The 17,079-nt window shown below is 47.8% G+C and overlaps 1 protein-coding gene across 8 annotated transcripts in view; it reads left to right on the top strand.

Annotated features, from left to right (window-relative positions):
* The window catches only part of KIF21A (kinesin family member 21A), a 719,281-nt gene that overhangs the window by 435,580 nt on the left and 266,622 nt on the right, over positions 1 to 17,079 (top strand). The gene's annotated exons all lie outside the window — the stretch shown is intronic.

Genomic DNA, 17,079 nt, shown 5'->3' with positions numbered 1-17,079 from the left:
TTTGAATTCGGTCATGTTGGAGGAGATCCTGCTAATTTTCCTTTATTGAATAAAAAACTAACCTCCTGCTATGATATTGAGCCAAATACTTAACTTCGATTACCTAGACAGTACAGCAAGAGAGGTTTAATTCTCCGAGGAGGAATGCATACCGTACTGTTACAGGGTTATCATTGTATTACCACCTATGTCCCGTTTGGTGAGCATAGTATACAACCACATTATATTTCTTTTTCAGTTGTAGTTGGCTTTAACCTTGACATTTTAGGGATTTGTGAGTAAGTATTTAATTAGTTCTTTGCTTCCTTAAGTAAGAAATGGGGTTGTAGTCTCATCGAGAGGAATGCTTTTGCGAAATGAAGGGGACCCCTCTTGACTTAGCCTTTGATTTGAATTTTGTATTTGCCATTCATTCCCAAGGCACTTTTTTCCACGGTGAGATTAAGCGAACAGGCACTTTTAGTGAATGTCTTTTACTGCTGTGACTCCTTACTATGAATGCTCAATAATTAGAGAGCTCATTGTGATGATTCTGTATTTTTCATTCTTTTTTCCTTTAGTAGGTCTTGTACCATGAGGCTTTTCCAATGAGGAAACCGCTCTAAATTTCATCCCCCATTAGAAGCAGTGCTTCAAGCACTGTAAGTGGTTTCTGATAGTGACTTCAAACTGCAGATTCCTCATTTTTTGAATATTTTTCAGGTGTTAAACGAGATCTGTAAGTATTTTCAGTAGTACCTCTGTGTGCCAGTAGAGGCGGCTTGTGTCTCCTCATGGACGCCCTTGCTCTCCGGAAATGAAATGAGGAGCCTACATAGGCGCCACACCCGCATGGTGACACCAGTAATTTTTTTTCCTGCACCACCAAACACAGATTCAGAGCTACCTCTCGTCACTTTCAGATAATTTACCCCAATTTTTCTTCTCCGTGCAGGGAAATATCCCCTCCCAAAATAACAGATTTTAAGCCTTGTAAGAACTGTTGCAAACACTTGTTTGTGATGGATCTTCATCAGGTTTGCTGTTGTGTCGGGGATCAGCCCTCGACTCTAAGGCCGGCAGTGATTGCGTGTCAATGAGCGCGAAGCCGATACGAGACCACAAGGCAGAACTAACCAAGGACCGAAAGACTCTGCGGCAAAACCGCTCCAAGTCAAAGGAACGTCTTGGCCCGGAAAGCGCAGGAGTTGTTCCCGAAGTTGTTCATCATCTCGCTCAGTCTTCTGGCAAGTCAATAAAAGAATATTAAAAATTGAAGCGAGACATGGTCCCTTCCTGCCCCTCTCATTTCCCGAGAAGACGCAAGGGTGCCACTATGTCTTTCGAGGCCGCTTATGACACAGAGAATGACGGAGGCCTTAATCCCTTTTTTAGCTCTGCACCATTGTAATGCCTTCCTCTGGAAGAGAAAATTCACGATGCTTCGAGATTCAGGACTTGTCTTCCCTCGACCCTGGAGACTTGAAGGTGGTGCTGGACCTGCAGTATGCCTATTTTCATAAATCAATCCTACAGGCCCATCATCACTACCAGCGGTTTATGGTGGGCTAGGAGCATTATCCGTGTACTGTCCTTCCCTTTGATCTCACCAGTGCCCCTTGATACTCATAAAAGTGGTGGCAGCACACCTTCAGAAGTAAAGGGTTCCAGTCTTCCCCTACCTCAATGACTGGTTGTTAAAGGTGGGCTTGCCCACAGCAGTTTTCAACTACCTCCAGATTACGGCGCATCTTCTGTCATTTTTTTGGGTTCACTCAACATAATAATGTGTCACCTGACTCCTTCTCAAGCGCTCCCCTTCATTGGAGCCATTCTGGACACATTTGGTTTTGTGCCTTTCCTCTGGAAAGGAGGGTACAGAACTTTCAGGCTATGATCCTGATCTTTCAACGTCTGTCCTGGATTTCAGTGAGGTCAACTCTGAGGCTGCTGAGACTGATGACCTCCTGCATCCTGCTGGTGAAGCATACCAGATCACATATGCTGGCTCTGCAATGGGATCTGAAGTCTCAGTGAGCCCAACTTCAAGGGGACCTGTCCAAACACTTCCAGATTTTGAGTAGACTGCAAAAGATCTGCAGTGGTGGTCACTGGACCCGATTGGGTCAGCGGCAGACCCGTGTCCATACCACCCAGAGGTGACATGGCATCAGATACATCACTTCGGAGTTTGGGCAGCAACCTAGGAGATCAGAGATCTCTGGTCTCCTGCGAAGGCCCAGCTCCATATCATCCTGGAGCTCCAGGCCATCCGCTGGTGTTGAAAGCCTACCAGAGGGAGGCTGGCACAGGTGTTTGCGGACAACACCACCACCATGTGGTATTGCAACTAACAGGGTGGATTGGGGTCCTGGGCACTGTGCCAGGAGGCACTACGCCTCTGGGAATGGCAGGGCCATCAAGGAATTTTCCTGGGGGTGAACCACCTGGCGCGTTTAGTGAATGTCAGGGTGGACAAACCCAACTGTCAGCGGCTAGCAGATAAACTCATGTGCTTGAGTAGATTTGCTCTGATCAGGCTGCCCCTCCAGGAAGATATACTGTCATAGCAGACATGGTTGGGATCTGATAGAGACTTCTTGCTGCAGATTCCTTACCTTTGTATTTCCCAGGTGTCAGACTGGATCCGGAAACTTTTGCTGAGCAATACCCCTTGCAAGCAACGTTGAAGTGGCTCCATTCGGCTCTGCGTGACGTTGTCGGCATCGTTGGCATCGGTTAGGATGTTGCGGTGCCTATATAGACGCCCCCTAAGCTCGCGGACGGCAGTTATTTTCTTTCTGAGCCAGTTAAGCACCAATCGGGGAAAAGCTACCCCTCTGCCACTTTTTGGCAGGCTTTTTCTTGACTTGCCGAAATGTTGGATTTTTTCCGATTTCGTGTGCGAGTCTTTGAGGAAGACTGGTTTCAAGCCGTGCCGGACTTGTTCCCGCATGATGTCGGTCACTGATCCCCACTGCGTATGTCTTTGGTGTCTAGAACGTGACCACAATACGAAGTTGTGTTCAGACTTTCGGGCGAAGGCTCCGAAGACCTTGAGGGAGTGGGTGATAAAAGTTACTCACGGCCCGGCAGTCGACACCGTCCAGCAAGACTCCGAGGAGGTCACGGTCCAGATCGAAGAAGAGGAGGTCTTCAGGACACTCGGGGAAGAGGCATAAGAAGATGAAGAAGTCAAAGCAGACTTCGTCTTCCCCTCAACTGATGTCCATTGTCGAGAGAGGTAAGGAGCACTGATGCTGTAGGCACGGTTCCGCGGAGCCAGAGTCGACTACGCCTCAACTAAGAGTTTTATGAGGCCGTGCGCCGCGTATTTAAGCAGAACGACCCCGCTGGTGAGCCTTTGGGCCCCGCGGGGTCGGAAGAGGGCACCATTGGATTCAACGCCATTGACTCCGGCCACAACGTCGGTGGGGCCCCAGGGATCCGATCCCAGATCCGGTTAGACGCCGGTCATGCCAACACGACCTTTCCCAGTGTTGGATCCAAAGTCAGTGCCTGCGACGTCACCGATGTCCGTAAGTGGTCCAAGCCCCATCCTCATCCCTGACGAAACAGAGCCGGAATAACGTCCATCGATGCAGATTCTTACTTTGACAGAACCCAGAGGTTCTATGTTGTCGCCTGCGCACTCTGAGGATGTGCTAGGCTCAGGAGAGGATTGGGAGGGGTCTGGGGCCCTCTTGAAACCCAGGAACTCTCGGAGGAAAATTTGAACTGGTATGGGGAACTTGGGGAGGCCAGTGGACTGGATACTTCTCCAGATACTGGCATTCTCTCTCCGCCTACGGTGGTTACGGAGGAGGGAGCATCCTATGCCATGGTGGTTAGGAGGGCAAATGAGGTCCTTGGACTGGAGCTGCCCTTGGTGCAGGTCAGGACTAATCTCCTGACTGAGGTGCTTCAACCTGGGGCTTCCCCTTCCGAACCCCTGTTGCCCTTTTAATGAGGCACTTACAGACGTCCTTCTAGGAACATGGTCCAAACCTAGCACAGGGGCTCCTGTGAATAGGCAATTGTTCGCCGCCATCGCCCAGCTCTGGGCGACCCAAAATTCCTCAGCCAACACCACACCCCCAGAGAGTTTGGTGGTGCAGGCCTCCACGTCCCAAGGCACATTCCCTTCCGCCCCTTCCGGATAGGGAATCCAAGAGGCTGGATTGCTTTGAGAAGAAGTTGTTTTCTTTCTTCAGCCTGGCATTGCAGTCGGTGAATACCGTTTCTCCCATTCCCTTTTGGAGACTGTTGCGCAAGTGTTGTCACAAGTCACGGAGGAGGCCCGGGCTGTGCTCTCCCAAGCTGTCAAGGATGGGAGAGACACCGCAAAATTCACCATACGGTGTGGCCTAGATACAACCGATTTGCTGGGCAGATCTATTTCAACGACGGTGGCATGAGGTGCCACGCCTGGCTTCGTACAATTGGCTTCTCGGGCGATGTCCAAGCCAATTTGATGGACATGCCCTTTGATGGAACCCGCCTATTTGGGGAATAGGCAGATTCGGCCCTGGTCAGGGTCAAGGACTCCCGAGCTACGACCAGCAGACTTGTGCATCTTGGTATATACAATTGAGGCGAAGTGGGGTAAGATCAGCTCTATGTAGGATCACATATTGTATGTATTTAAATTTAGCGTTACGGGACACTTTTTGGGGGAATTCCTGTAAAGAGGTTCACTCCTTATCAATTAAATCTCTACCCAAGTCTCTCGTCCATTTTTCTCGCAGGGGTACAAGAGAGGCCCCCGCGTGCGTCCTGGTACCTCTGTATAGCCATCAGATTAAGTGGCCTCTTTACCCCATCGGATGAACAGCATATTCACCTCCTTACTTCTTAGCATCTACCACAGTATGACACCATGATCAGGTGCTTGGTTAGAGTCACTATTAGTACACACTTTGGCTACCTACATCTTGCTAGACTCTTCTCATATCTAGCTCATACTATCATTCGTTGCTCTTCCTTCATGAACCTTTAATGTTTAACACTAGGTTGAACGTTGTTTCTAGATTGATCCATTTGTTGGCACTTTCTGTTTCCCTCTCACAAACTCTTATGGCTGGTTCACTGTCTTTCAAATGTTTGGGTCTCCAAAATAATGCTGTAAATGCTTTTTAAAGTAACTCAAAGAACAGTCAAAACATACAACATTTTAAACAACACACATATGTATATATTTGCAGCTCTGAAGAAGCCCTATCTAGGCCGAAACCCGTTTGCTGTACTCACTTGTCAAATGAATGAAGCATCTTCTTCGTAAACGAAAAACCAGTGAAAGAACTGTTATTGCACATTGTAATGTCAACGGATATATTGTATTGCCTCTCATGTTATTGTCTAAACTGCATTTTATTTGTGGTCAAGTGGCAACTGGTTGCTTGAGGTGGGCAATACGTGTGCTTTAAGACACAAAGTGACTAAATTGGATAGTGCAGTGACTTTGAACCTTGCTGCCGTTCTCTGCTCTGAATCATTTCTGGACAAGGTGGTGCTTCACACCAGGGCATCCTTTTTGCCAAAGGTTTTGACCCCATTCCATCTGTCAGTCCATCACTTTGCCCACCTTCTTTGCTTCCCCGCATCTCTCTAAGGAAGAGGAGTGTCTCCACCGACTGGACCCAAAAAGAGCTTCGTTGTTCTACCTTAACCACACAAGAGTTTCGGGTGGGTGACCAACTCTTTGTGGGGCACGTGGGAGGGAAGAAGGCAAGGGCAGCGCAGAAAAGGACCATCTCTTGCTGGGTCGATCTCTACATCAAGATCTGTTATGCCTTGGCAAAGAGGCAACCCCCTGAGGGATTATGAGCCCATTCCACCAGGGGAAAGGCCACGACTTCGATCTTGGCTCAGGGTGTCTCAGTCCAAGACATCAGTCATGCAGCGACGTGAGCATCATAGCGCATATTTGTAAAACACTACTGCCTGGATGGTCAGGTCCGCAGGGACAGGCATTTTGCCCGTTCAGTTCTGCAAGACTTCTTAGTTTAGGATGTTAGTCCACAACTCACCGCTGGGATGGTATGGCTCGGGTATCTGATTCAAAGGTAAGAAATCTGCAGCTAGAAGTCTCTATCAGATGAACAAGTTACTTACTTTCAGTAACGCATTATCTGGATGAGACTCTATCTAGCTGTAGATTCCTTACAACCTAACTCATGCCTCCCGTTTTGCGGGCTAGGGATACTCCCCTTTTCAGGGCCCTCGTTGCCATCCAATAGGTTTGCAGTGGTATGGTAAAAGGGAATTCGTAGATAACTGAATGTGACTAGTTGCCATGGAATGGAGATTCCGTTTATTGGAAGAGATGGGTCGGGTGTGGCGGCCACAAGGGGCAAAAGGCAGGACTTGCTTCAGTTGACCTTGAGGCCAGGGATCATCACAAATCTGTCTAGCATGTGTGCAGTAGTGGCTGGGATGGTCCGAATGTTCCTGAGATATGAGCATCTCGTCAGCGTATAGTGACACTGAGTGTCACCCATCACGCAGAGGGATCCCCCAGCATCGCCCCCCCATCTCTAAGAATGCGGGCTAGGAGTTCCATTGCTAGTGAGAATAACAGCAGTTACAACGGGCAGCCCTGCAGGGTGCCCCTGTGGATCTATATTGGGTCAAAGATGAGCTTCCCTTTTTGACCCTGGCCATTGGGCTGGTGTATAACGCTTTGACCAGATGAAGGAAACAAGGCCCCAGGCCATACAGAGGGGACACCTCGAAAAGGTAGTTCCATTCCAGGGTATCAAATGCCATCTCTAGGTGAAGAAACAAACATCTAGAGTGTGGACTGTTAGCTGGGTCATACTCGAGGACCCGAAAAATCTCACTCCGTTTCAGGGAGGTGTTTCTGGCCGGTACAAATACATTCTGGTCCGGATGCACCAGCAGTGGCACCAGTGGGGCCAACCTGTCAGCCAGTATTTTGGCTAGAACTTTATCATACGTATTAAGGAGTGCCAAAGGCCTGTAGGAAGCCTCTGGGTCCCTGCCCTGTTAATGCAACAGTATTAGGAGGGCTGCGCACAGTGAGGGTGTGGGGCATCTAAAGTGAATTCTAGAGTGTTTTCGGCTTTGGTGCCAGTAGTGGAGTGTAGATATTATAAAATTCAGATGGCAACCCATTTTGCCTATTGATACCGCCCAATAGCTTCCTGGACCTAATGTATGGTGATTTGTCTGCAGGGCACCTCCTGTTTGCCAGACGTTTCACGGGGAAGTACCACAGGTTCTAGAAAAGACTCCGTGTACCCCAGGGTAGCTACCAACATTGATTTGTATTGGGAAGTGTAATATCTTGTGAATGCTCCACTGCGATGTGATGCAATGTGTACAGTTGCCTGAGGCGTGGTGTATGGATAGTATGGGATGCCGTAGCTGCTCCTGGCGAATCAGTCAGGCTGTCAGTGCTCCTTCCTTGTTGGATTCAGAGTTTGTCTTAGCAGTGTGGGCTGCATTATTAAGACGGTGCAGCCATTCCAGCAGGGCTGCATGTTCCTGTAACAATTGTTCCTTGCCATCTAAGGTCACCCAGGTCCTCTTCTTCAGTAGCAACAGCTTTTGTTCCACAACTGAAATCTCTTTATTTAACTTACGTCTCATGTTCATGGTGTTCCCCAGATCGCCACCTTCAACGTGTCTCACTCAACCAGCCCAGATGTGGCGGTGCCCATATTAATGTTAAAATATTCAGAGATACACCTGTCTAGGGAAGCCATGAGGGGTGGGTCTTCTAATGCATCTGCCTGGAGGTGCCATGTGGGGATAGGAGTTGGGTCTGTGTTCCCATCACACACGTAAGTGCTGCGTGTTATGATCCAAGTGCGTTCTGCCCAGATAATCAATGTGTGTGATGTGAGGTAGTATGTTCGTTGTGGTGACGAGGCAGTCTATACGTACATGGAGGTCATGTGCATATGAGTAGTATGACTGTTGTGCCTATGCCAGCTGTCTGTGTTGCCATTTTTGTAACCAATTTGTCAGAGCTTGGGCATTAAAGATGGTGGAAGTGCGAGGGAGTAGTGGAAAGGATCTGTCCATAACTACATTAAGAACACTATTAAAGGCAACCCCCAATCACCCAACACCCTTGGAAGCCCACTCCGGTGCACCACTACACCAGATATTTTGTATAGGAAGGGCACCTGTTCAGTGCACATATAAAGCCAAGCAACATCTGTCAGCCCTCTGAACGGCCTTCCACAAACGCACAGCATCCTTCGGAGTCCATAACATTAAGGGGGTTGGGAGCACACTGCCTCACACCCCAGCAGAGTTTGTCCCTTTGCATCCTGGTAAATGCAGTACAAAAGTAGTGCTTACTTGAAAATAAGCTGTGGTTTTCACCAAAGTCGGTGCAGACATTGCTCTACATCTCTAGATACGTGTTTCTGGGTTCAGCCCTTCATCCGTAGAGAGCAGCAGTTGGAGAAAGCAAAGAAGAACCAGGGGTTGCTGGAAATGCTGCCAAATTCCTCTGAGGTCACAGCATAGTGCATTTACCAGTATTCAATGGGGAGAACTGTGCTGGGATGAGAAGCAGTGTGCTCCCATCCCCCTTGTGGGAGCCCATAACATTGCTGCCCACCACAAACGAGATCCCAGCATGGATCCCCACGTTCTAACACTCCCAAAGTAAGCGGAAGATGCTTGAATTATTTTGTTAGACTCGTTAATAGTTTCATTTTGTTTCCGAATGCCTTTTACACCAATGCAAATTATCAGGAAAGTACAGTTGTCCTGTCTATTAAACACACTAAGTATTATTAATAATTGACATTTGTGCTTGAATCATAGGTACTTCCAGTACACATTTCTTACAGTACACACACATTTCCAGACAGGTCTGCTCTCTCCTGGAGCACCGGGAAGTAAAACACGATATAGGGCATAATGCTAACATTTGGAAGCAAGAAAAAGGACATTTAAAAAAAAAATCACATTTATTTTACTTGCATTGATTTGGAGGCAGATTTAGGGAGGAGACAGCAAAAATAAAGCTGTACTTGGGTTAAAAAAAATCATGAGTCGCCCTGCTGAGACAGGTGTGTTGGCACATATGACATGGGTAGAAATGGAAGTGCATGCAAATATTCTTCAAGCGCAGAAACACTTTGACAATGGGGCCTACATGGATAGGGGTGCTATCTAGCACCTTAAGTGGGATAAAAAAGTTTGAGAGGGTACTCTAAAAAAAAAAAAATACTTTGACAATGGGGCCTACATGGATAGGGGTGCTATCTAGCACTGTAAGTGGGATAAAAAAGTTTGAGAGGGTACTCTAAAAAAGAAAAAGGCATGGACAGAGAAGTGCAACTAGGAATATTTTATTAGAGGAGCCGCCTTAGTAATACGAAACACCCCATGTATATGATTATAATTTCATTAGCTTCATCCCAATTATTTTCAGGGAGAAAAATGCAAGTACTCCCGAGGCTGGGCTTACATCCACCCCACCCTCCAAAACAAGTAACAGTCTGGAGCCACGGGCAATAGCCAATGGGTCAAGGGCGCCGTGAAAAGGTTTGTGAACCACTGAGTTAGCGTATAGTCCGGAAAAATCATCACTGTCATATTATCGATCGCCAAGCTGTCCTGCTTCTGGGCTTCTTGCAGGATGAGGTCCCGGTCCTTGTAGGGAAGTAGGCGAGCAACCAGCGGTCTGGGAGGGGTTCCCCAGAGGGGTCGGTGCATGAGCACTCGATGTGCATGTTCTATAGAAAAAAAGGTCGCAAGGGTAGAGGCGGGAATCAAGCTGCAGAGCCATGTCTCAAGATAAGCCACCATATCTTGTCCCTCTGATCCCTCACGGACCCCCACTATTCATACGTTGTTCCTACATTAGCGCCCCTCAACAGTATCTACTCAGTCTGTAAGTGTGCAACCCTGGCTTTGCTTGCACCTGTATCTCCCCTGGCTAAAGCAACAACGTAGTCTGCTCCGTTGTGTGAACTAACCTTGTAGTGGTCATCTCTTAACAGGGTAAGGTCTTTTGCTACTGTGTTAATTTTATGCTCAAGGGACGCCCGAGACCTTTCAATGGCTGCTAGGACCACGTCTAGTTTTTCATGGCCGGTGGTGGGCCACATGTAAGCACCGCAGAGTCTGCACCTCGCACAGGCATGGAGGGGCCGTGCCTGGGCATGCGTCGCTCCATGTTGTGATCCGGTCGGCAGCGCAGGCTGCTTGCGAGTGCCAGTGAAGCACAAGCAGCCCAAGTATAGTGACAGGTGCGCAGGTGGTAGGTTCGACGACAGTTGAGACTCGGGAGCAACACCTGAAAACAGCTAATCCTGTGTTCCATGCAGCGCTCTTCAAAGCAGCGGGAGGCTTCAACTCAAGGTAAAGGACCCGCCTGCAGGGGCCAATTAGCTCGGGTGCAACACGAGCAGCTCAGTACCACAAGGGGGTTCAGTCAGGTGCAGCATGAATCTATTCCTGGGGTCCCAAGGTTCCCAGGCGTAGGTGTCCCCAGGAGTGCACACAACAGCAGTTTCAGCCACAAGGCTGCCACTGTCAGGGTGCCCCTCAGTACAGTTCTGACATCCCCAGTTAGGGCCAACACAGGCTCCCAGGCTTACACGCCTTGGATATGCCGCCACTGGGTTCAGGGAGTGAGGTGTTCAGCTCCCGGTCAGTCCCATAAGTTACAAGGCCATCAGCCACTGGGCCCACGCAATCTGTTTATGGTCTTCTGTCAAGGATCGTGGGCGAACAAGGGGTCCCTCTGCCGCCGCCGCTAAACCCGGTTATGCAACCCCACTCCAGGTCTCTCTTCCCCTCTCACCCGGTGTATCTCTTACAGCTTTTGGGGGGGGGGGGGGGGAGGATTCAGCAGGCCCTCATCTGGTCCTGCAGCAACTGCCATCAATCAAGCCTGGGGTGGGGCGACCTTGGGTGCAGGCCCCTCCCACCCCAAATATACACTCCATTTCTCCGATCAGTAGGCGATGGTAGACCACAGGGCAGGTTTCCTACAGTTCATGGTTGTTGGGAGGCAACCATCGCTGCTACACCCCAGTCCGCCTCTCTACACCACATACTGGCGGCAGCTGCACCCACGCAGGGCCCAGCGGGTCTACGGTCTCCACCACTGGAGCCCGGAAAGCTGACGCAGGCAGACCCTGCAGCCCGCATGGTGGGTTTTGCCCAAAAAACACAGGCCTCTCCTTTTTGATGGCCGCCTCCCTCACCATGTGATAGGCCAGGGTGCGGCGCAGGACCCCGAGCAGTCGCCCGTACCCTGGTTTTAGGTTTCACTGGTGCCTCATCCCACATAGCCCAGTCCCCGTGGTGGGACAGAGGTGGATGGCAGCTAGTATGGGGGGATAGATGCCCAAACACGGGATCTGGTGGCAGAGCCTCGCTAGCAAGCTTCCTCCATCTTGCCCACGTTAGCCACTTCCCCATGGGTGTGTTTCCATACTTCATGAAGCACTATTGTCAGGAAAGCCAAGTCCTTAAAGAAGGGCACTTTGCCCGCTCGGTCCTGCAAGACTTTCTGGTTGGAGTTCATTCACAGCCCACCTCCTATTACTGCTCTGGTACCTATTCAAACAGTGAATATTCTGGGCCTGGAAGTCTCTACCAAGAGAACAAGTAACTTAACTTCCATAACTCTCTTTCTGGTAGAGACGCTGGCTGTAGATTCCACATCGCACCCCACCACAACACCGAATCCTTCCCATTTAGTGATTCGATTTTAACCGATAATAAGATCCCAAGTCCCCAGATCTAGGAATCTGCACATTTATCGATCAATTTACCTTTTGGGCTCCCCCTCTGAGGGTGCAGACGTTCTTGAAAGCAGCTGATGTCAGAACACGGGAGTGGTCCCACACACCATTTCCGGAGCAGAACAGCATCAGTGCAAAGCAGCACTGCACCACCTTCTGACGTGCAGAGATACTATGAAATATTTATCCACCTGGGAAATGGTTAAAAGGTGCGGAATCTGCAGCTAGTCGCTACCAAAAGATCATTAACGATCGCAAGTCAGTTGTTTGATACAGCCACCATTTTGGATAAAAGGTTTCCTTCACAAATCCACTGTGATTTGGGAGAGTCCCTTATCCAAGATGATTACCCCATGAACTTGATAACAAGCCCGCATCTTACATAAGGGATTCCACTCACACTTCAGCTTGGTTCTCCAGGCAATTTCAGCACCAATCACCACAAGAGTTTTCAGATAGAAGTGCTCAACAAAGGAATCATCAGAGACACCAGCTTAGGCCTTCAACATGTAGGTTGTCTGAATATATCACTCATAACTTGATCACTATGTTTGGTGATCTCTAAGGCATAGCACTTCTCAAGATATACTTGCGCTCCTTTGTAATCCATGCTCTAGCAGAAGCACTGCTGTGCATCCTTTTTCTCTCACAGCATGTTACTGCACTCTCCATGATGTGTCTGATAACAAGCTGGGTCTTTCTCATGGGTGGCCCATGACCAGCAGTTGCATCAGTAATAGTGAGTGGAAGGTTATGGGGCAGTAGGTTGCGACCTGAGTTTCTGAATTCTTCAAAATAGAATTCGGACTGTGCTGGTCTCATTGCATTATTTTGACTACATACTTGCTGTCCATGAGCTACAGTAGGAGAGTGCTGGGGAGGGTGTAGGGAGAACTTGTGGTGCTCTGTAAGTCTGTAAGTTGAGGAGCTCCCAATCTGTCTTAATGCTTATGCTCTCCCCATTGGAGCAGTGGCTGTGGAAAACTTTGAAACTCCCTTGCGAAAGGAGAAATGGTATATTCTAAGGACCCTTTCACTAAACTAAGCTTATTAACATTTCTGAAGTTAGTCAAGATCTGCTGGGATTGTGCATACCTGCTCCCTCCTTTATTGGACTAATGCTGCCATGAGCTTTGAAACTCCAGCCTCACCAGTGGGGCAGGAGATGTGACCTAGTGGCTAAAACTGCTGACCGTAGAGCATGGGGAACCAGGTTTACTCGAATCCCAGCTTTGTCTCAACATCCTGTCCACCGACTGCCGATCTGAATTGCTAACAAGATATGGGTATTCTCACAAACTGTGCACAACTGACTTCATCATTTTGCATTTTTCTTGGCCCTAAACCTCTCAGTACTGCTTCCGAATTCTGCTCTTTTGAACTACAAGACCCCTACCACTGCAAATTAGCTACTAAATGGACTGACTTGCTAATGCTTGAAGGTGGCTACATCTAATGCTTAATAACTCATTTGTGGACTCCGAGTCCTTCCAACATTTTATGTTATATGTATTTATATACCACAATGTATAGCCTTTTGTCAGTTGTTGTCTTGCCTCTGTTGTCCCTCAATTAGTCATAATGAAGTTAATAAAAATAAAGTATCTGGTAGCACCCACACTGCATATGATTTGTTCTAACTTGCTCTACACAGCATCTTTTATTGAAATGCTAATCTCTTGGCAGATAAATAATTTAAAAATCTGTCCTCTGATTTAGCCCGCATTAGGCTTGATCAAAGTTTGATGCCCCCCTCATTTTAAAATTTGACAGCACAAAATGTGATGTACGAAATGGCAGATTAGCAGCTCGTGTCATGACTCTGAGCTGCATTCGAATGTTTTTTAGATTGTTCCATTGCAGACAAAACCATATGCAAATCTGTTATTGCCCCGTTTCCACGTGGTATGTTACATACAGACAGATATTGTCAGAACCAGTACCCTCTGAACTGGAACACAGGCAGCCTCTGACAAGTTCCGGCCTTCTTTGGCCTCATAGTTGTGCAGCTTAAGTCATATTGCACATTGAGATCAGCACCCAAGTCTGGGCCCATCCCTCTTACTTAGGTAGGCTCATTAAGGCATCACAAAAAGTGATGGGGTAAAGCTTGACTTATTCGCAGTCACTGATAATTACTCTGGGCCTTATTCCATTTCTTTTTTTAGGTCTTGTCTGAAACAACGCTTGCACTGTCCCTAATGAGCCTTTTGCGCTCCCAAAAAATCTAAAAGGGCCTTAGAGTTCACCCATTCTCCAGTATTGATTCTTCAAAGATTCACATGCTTAATTCTTCCCCGTAGTCATGACACTATTTAAAACAAGCAGTACCATGCAAGTACATTAAAAGACATAGAGAAAGCAATTGACATGGTTCACATTGTTTAAATGGACCCAAACTTCAGCCAATCTGAGACGAGACCCTGAACCACTCTTCCTCTGCAGAGCCACCATACCTCCGATTTCTAAACACACGTCTTGTGTGAGGGAGTCTCTCTGAGCTCTGCTCACTTTCTACAGATTTGTTAACTTTTGACTTTTGTCTTCTCTCAAAGAAGGAAACGTTGGACTGCTACAGCTCTGAGGTACTATTTTACTCAGTATTTGTTACATCATGTCAGAGGGATTTAAGAAAAGGCTGTTCGAGGCATATGAGCTGCAGATCACACACTTAGGATAAGATCGCCATCTGGTGTTGGGCTTGGATGATTGCAGGTTGTTGTTGTCTTCGGAAGAAGCCTTTGGTCACGAGATAGGTGACTCCTCCTCTGGACAACAGTGCGCATGGGCATCCACTCCATCCTCAGATTGTTTTTTTCCGCCATTTCAGGCCATGTAAGTCTTGTGGAAAGCCAAGACTTTTATCAGAAGATCCCCATAAGGAGTGTCTATACTGTTTACATACTAATCACAAACCTAAGGAATGTAAACACGGCAGAACCTTTTCTGCCACGACATTGAAGTCCAGAGAAGCCAGACTCCTACTATGGCTCCAAAAGAAAGTCCCGGTAGGAATCTGGTTTTGATGACGATGAGGTTCCAAGTCGCTCTCCACTGGAGTGTAAAAATGAGGGCTCTACCTCATGTTTTAATGACCCAAAATACTGAAAGCTACTGATAATACTTCTGGGTCTGGAAGATTAGTAACAAAGGATTCCTCTTCATGTTTTGCCCAGAAGAGATATTCTGCCTCTTCTGTGCCTGTCGACGGTACGTTCCTTGTCACTGTCAGTCACCACAGTGATGACAGTCCCTCTGACAACATCAATAGGTTCGTCGATGAAATCGTCGATGGCCATCCCGTTGATGGAGGTTTTTAGATCAATGTAGTCGAAAGAAACATCAGTGGCCATAAGAATTCGCAAAAAGATCACCTCTTCCTTGTCGGCACCATCGTTGAGGAAGAAAAAAGCTTCACTCTCTGCTGAAGGGCTTTCTATACAACTTCGACCAGACAAGACATCACCAATAAGGTATCCCCGTTGCCTCCAGCTCATCGCCTTGGCATTGAGGAATTGGGATTTGAAGTACTTTTCGGTCCAGCATTCAGACCTTCTCAACTAAGGGTGACGTGCCAGAAGACAGATGAAGAAGGAGACCCTAACAGAGACACATACACCTACCTGGAAGGAGACAAAATTTTCACTTCTCACCAGCAGGCTGTGTCTCATCTTTATTACACTTTCCTACCCTTATGAAGAACACCAGGGCTCAAGGAGATTACCATCTTAGTGCCTACCGCTTTGGACACCGACTTGAGGCACATGCTTAAGGACTACTACAAGCTCTTTCCAGAAGTGATTGCGTCAATACATCTTACTCCGAGTCTCTCGTATGCAAATGACACAACACCTTTTCCTAAGAGACCGGCGCCTGTTCACACGCAAGAAGAGAGGACAGTCATACCTCCCATCACCATCAGGGATGATTATATCAAGAGCGTTCCGGATGATCAACCTGAAATAGGGGAACTACTTCAAGACCCGCCTACATCAGGTAAGGAGTGGGGCGACCATGTTGCCCCTTCATCACCATCACCTTTGTCAGCAAGTTTTCTTTCTGAAGACGTAGGTGGCTTTCACTTATTACTTGAATGTTCTTCCAAGAGGTGTGATCTGCCTGTCCCAGTGATACAAAAAGAATGCTTTCTGTATAATTTTAAAGACTCTGCAAGAAAGTCTAGCAGATCTATCCCTATTGTCATCCATATTTGGGAAGAAGACCTTAAACTGATGTGGAACCCAGCTTTGGTCACTGCTGTTGTTCCCTGGCTAGACAAAAAATACAAGGCACCAGATTCTTCATCGGCCTGTTTGATTGGAGATCCTCGCCCACACTCAGTAGTAATGCAGGCTGCGCGGCAGTACTCCGCAAATCCTTCTGCCCTCTGTTCAGCACCACCAGATAATGAAAGCAGGAGGCTAGATAACATTGGAAGCTACTTCCATCAGTGCCTCAAATGCGCTGGCCTGCCTGGGTCCTATGACACCAAATGTGGTCCGATCTCAAAGCTTTCTTAGAGTTTCGTCCAGATGGACCAGAAAAGGAGGCAGGAGAAATCTTGCACTAAGGCGTCCGCCGAAATTATAGACACTGCCATGGACATCTCCTCCACCACATTTAGACAGATGGCAAGTCCAGAAGTATTGCTCAGACAGGGCTAGTTAAAAGCCACCTCTTTCTGCCCTGAGTTTTCAAGCTAAAATTCTGGACATGCCCTTTGATGAGGAAGGCGTGTTTGGGAAATACGTGGATGACACTCCTAGGCCATCACAGCTGATACTGAAATGGCGCGTTCCGTAGGAACGTTACAGCAAAGGCGGTTTCAGTAATTTTGTGGAGGAAGAGGACAATTCCGTCAAAGACCTTCCTGTCAGTCCTACAGGTATCAGCCATATACACGGCATGGGTTTCGACCCAAATACACTGGGCAACAATCATACAGGACCTACACCACTACATACTCAAGGCAGCCACCGCAAAGACGACCCATAGCTGTGGGAAAATCCCAGGATGATACAAGAAGAAAGTGACATCTTTCGGGCAGTAGTCACCTCGCAAACCCTAGACCAACCTTTGAGCCACCATCTCTCTACCTTTTACGACCAATAAGAGAGCATCTCTTCAGAAAAATGGGTGTTAGACATCATACATCATGGTCCCACCCTCGAATTTGTTCAAAAGCCCCCCAATCACCCCCCTCCCAAGAGTACGCTTTAACATCTCACTCTCTTAAAACAAGAGATATGTCTGCTCCTTTCAGAAGGAAGGTATAGAGGAAGTTCCTTTCCAGCAGTGCGGAAAGCGTTTCTATTCAGACTTCTTCCTCATCGAGATAAAGTCTAGGAAATGG

This window comes from Triturus cristatus, chromosome 4_1, assembly GCF_964204655.1.
Source record: "Triturus cristatus chromosome 4_1, aTriCri1.1, whole genome shotgun sequence".
NCBI lineage: Eukaryota > Metazoa > Chordata > Amphibia > Caudata > Salamandridae > Triturus > Triturus cristatus.
This window is presented reverse-complemented; position numbering and strand designations above follow the sequence as displayed.